The following is a 3,939-nucleotide window of genomic DNA, read 5'->3' on the forward strand; positions in this document are numbered from 1 at the left end:
CTAAATGAACCATCACCAAATTGCACACAATCAATACCAAAACAAGCACAAACAAGTAAATCATAGGCAATCCGTGAGCCCATTTGAGTTGATGGTTTCTTCTTTTGCCACATCGAGAATAAAATGCAGACAAAAACAAAAAGAAGCTTAGGAATGTGAACCACTTAGTGGCAATCTTTCTTAGTTGTGTAATCAGATTTTATACTAATTAAGCCGAAAATGTAAACTAAATTCTTATTCTTCTTCAGTCAAACAAATCCTAATATGGGAAAAGTAAATCCCAAGGTTCTAATCGTTAATGTGAACTAAAATCTTGTAATACTTCCCCACTTTAACAAAAAAAAAAAAAAACTAAATTAGGAATGAGTACCAATCTTGGAATTTTTTATTTTCTTTAACCAGCCTCGCCCTGCCGAAGAGGACCACCCACCATTGACATCATCAAAACTTTACACTCAATAAGTAGTCACCAATAGAACAAAAACATCCTTGTGAAGTGAAATAAAATAATTAGAAATTTGATAAAAAAAAAACTCAGGGCACATCTCCAAGAAAGATTGTGTTGCATCCCTCCCTTTATTTATGAAAATCTCTTCCCCAACCTCATAGCCTGTCTAGCCCATCTCCCACACATCCTCTCGCTCCCACCCAAGATCTTGAATCCTAATCTCTCCCCAAACTCTCCTCCAGCTTTTCTTCTGAACATTCCTCCCCCCTACCATAAATTTCTCACACAATAAGATCAACCTTTTTCTCCCAAAACCATTCATCCATCTCTAGACCCTGAATTTGAGATACAAATTGTCAAAAGGAAGCAGAATCATCATCTGATACCCTTTGCTTCTATATCACTATCTTCAAAATTTCCTGAATTCAGCACCCAAAAATTTATTGCACCACCCTCTGACAGACCATCCAATTCCAAATCCATCAAACCCTAACCTTAGATGGGTGTGCCATAACAAGCAAAATCTTCATACCCTTTGCTTCTGCACCACCCACCTTCAAAATCCCCTGAATTTAGTACCCCAATTGATGAGTGTCCCATAACAATTCCCTCTGCATCCAATCAGTTATCCCAATTATTTTCATATTTCCTCCAATTGTTACCCAATCCCTCTGCTTCAAAAAGATCCACAAGAAAACCATCAAACTGCGACCCTAGAGCAAGATGGTTTTCTCAAACAAAGCAAGCTCTTCTACCCACAACCTCTCCCTTCCGAGAGAGAACACCCCACTCCTCCAGAAGTCACAGAAACTCTCGTCCATCCCCAAGACCTTCGCCAACATCTTCATCGCCATCGTTGGTGCGGGAGTTCTGGGCTTGCCTTACACCTTCATGAAGACCGGATGGGTCTCCGGCGTCCTCATGATCTTCCTTGTGGCTTTTCTCACCTACTACTGCATGATGCTTCTGGTCCACACCAGGAGGAAGCTCGAAGCCGAGGGCTTCTGGAAAATCAGCAGCTTCGGTGATCTCGGATACGCCGTTTGTGGATCGCCGGGACGTCTCGCGGTCGACGTGATGATCGTGCTCAGCCAAGCCGGTTTCTGCGCGAGCTACCTCATCTTCATATCAAACACTTTGGTCTCCACCTTCCTCTCTCATTATCACCACAAAATTCTGGGTCTCTTGCCCAAATCTGTATTCATATGGGGCATTTTCCCCTTCCAATTGGGGGTGAATTCGATTCGGAGACTGACCCATTTGGCTCCTTTGAGTATCTTCGCCGACGTCGTGGATCTTTCGGCCATGGGGGCTGTGATGGCAGAGGATTTGGTCATCTTCTTGGAGAAAAAACCGGAATTGAACGCCTTCAATGGTGGATGGGGGTTGATGTTCTATGGTCTTGGGGTGGCTGTCTACGCATTTGAGGGGATAGGGATGGTTCTGCCCTTGGAGTCAGAGACTGAGAAGAAGGAGAAGTTTGGCAAGGTGCTAGCTGTTTCAATAGCTTTCATCTCTTTGATGTATGGAGCATTTGGTGCACTTGGTTACTTTGCATTTGGAGACATGACCAAGGACATCATCACCACCAATTTTGCCAAGAGCTTGGGCACTGACCTTGTGCAGTTGGCCCTTGCTATAAACCTCTTCTTCTCCTTCCCTTTGATGATGAACCCAGTTCATGAGGTGATGGAGAGGAGGATCACTGAGGGTATGTACTCCTTGTGGTTGAGGTGGTTGGTGGTTTTGGTGACCACATTGGTGGCACTCCTGGTGCCAAACTTTGCTGATTTCTTGTCATTGGTGGGGAGCAGTGTTTGTTGTGTTCTGGGGTTTGTGTTGCCTGCTCTGTTCCATTTTTTGACATTTAGGAGAGGGTTAGGTTGGAAGGAGATGGTTTTGGATGCCACTATTGTGCTTTTGGGCACTGTCTTTGCCATCTCTGGGACTATCTCTTCCCTCATGGTAATATTTTTTGGTATCAAGGGTTAAAAGTTTAGTCCACTTTTTATTGTATCTTTTGTCGCTCTCTTTATGTTCTTAAAGTGCGTATACTCGATGGATGGGTGTTTGATATTGATCCAGTAATAAAAATGCAGGTTTGAGTGATTCATTATGTTAAGTTACACCCACTTCCCCACCGAGGCAGTATCCCATGTGGTAAGCGGCTGTTCTGGTAGGGGTCTGCTTAACCCCAGCTTGCCTTTCAAAAAAAAAAAGTTTCACCCACTGCATTGCTTGTTTAAATCTTTTTTTTCAACAGAGAAAGCTGGGTTAGTCTGACCCTTAACAGTTATCCAACTATACCATTAACTTGCAACCTCTCAACACAAGGTGACATGCACTAACTGCTCCTGCCAGACAAGCGCAGACCCCTTGGGTGCTTGTTTAAATCTTTCTTGCACAGTTTGGGAGCCATAGTTGGGAGCGGTGATGGGCGATCCACCAAATCCCAAGTGCTTCCATTGCTTGGAGTCCCCGTTTCCAGAGGGGAGCCAGAGGTGGGAGCGGTGTTGGGATGAGAGATGATGTTATAAATGGGTGGATTTCAATCACATCCTCATCAGGAAGTTGCCAAATCCACCAATTTCATCACCACTCCCAACAGCTCCCACACAGGGCTTTTAGTCACCAAGCTCTTTTTGGTGGCTTGCTTGAATCATAGTGATGGACCACCAACTCAGGATCTGGCAGTTGTTTTGACAGGAATATGGGCCTCCCCAGCTCTTTTATATAGGTATCTAAACGTCTTATGAGTACCTAGGGATGCATTCAATAAGACAGTTCAAGTGGTATTTACTAAATTGTATTTGGATTCTAAAGAGGTGTGTTTGGTGAGCTTTGAGGTCAGTTGCTGTCTGGTCCGTTTTCTCTGCAATTCTCAACTTCTATGGGAAAGCAACAGCCATCTGTTTTAGATGACTTGTTTTCATGGAACTGGCGTCATTGTAGGAGCTGCTTATACAATTTTATACCAACTACCAAATAATTAACATCATGCTCCAATACCAAATCACCAACACGATGAGAACAAAAATAGCAAGAACATAAGCTGATAAGAAATAGTCCACTACAGAGGAATAACACAATGCATCACCCTTGTCTTGAGCCCTTTTAAGCAGAAGCCCATACTTGAACCCTTTTTTTTCTCTCCCGTGGGATTCAAACAGGAGAAGACCCTTGTGATTATGATAGTGCAACCTAACCATCCAGCTATCTCACTTGTGCTCGCTTGCCCGTATCCCCTTTGCCTTCTGTTGATACGGGCTAGCCGATTCCAGGCATAAATAAAAGACAGAAAGCCCAGGCCCGGCAGCTTAACCATTGACTAGCTATCTGCGCTTTTGGGGCCGTAGCTAACAGTATAAGCTGAAGCCCATTGCACGTACACGGCCCGATATCCAACTGTACTGGCCATGGCAGAATGGCAATGCCAATCTCACTCAATGATACTGAACCCTAGCTTGGTTACATAGTGCTAATATAATTAT

General features: G+C 43.8%; 1 pseudogene across 1 annotated transcript; it reads left to right on the forward strand.

Moving 5' to 3' along the window:
* Positions 1-576: 576 nt before the first annotated feature.
* LOC149832665 (amino acid transporter AVT3B pseudogene) lies at positions 577-2,561 on the forward strand (annotated as a pseudogene). The gene has a single exon (XR_016433358.1). The product of XR_016433358.1 is annotated as an amino acid transporter AVT3B pseudogene (transcript).
* Positions 2,562-3,939: the final 1,378 nt, after the last annotated feature.

This window comes from Nuphar pumila, chromosome 7 (assembly GCF_984573655.1).
Source record: "Nuphar pumila chromosome 7, dmNupPumi1.hap1.1, whole genome shotgun sequence".
Lineage (NCBI taxonomy): Eukaryota > Viridiplantae > Streptophyta > Magnoliopsida > Nymphaeales > Nymphaeaceae > Nuphar > Nuphar pumila.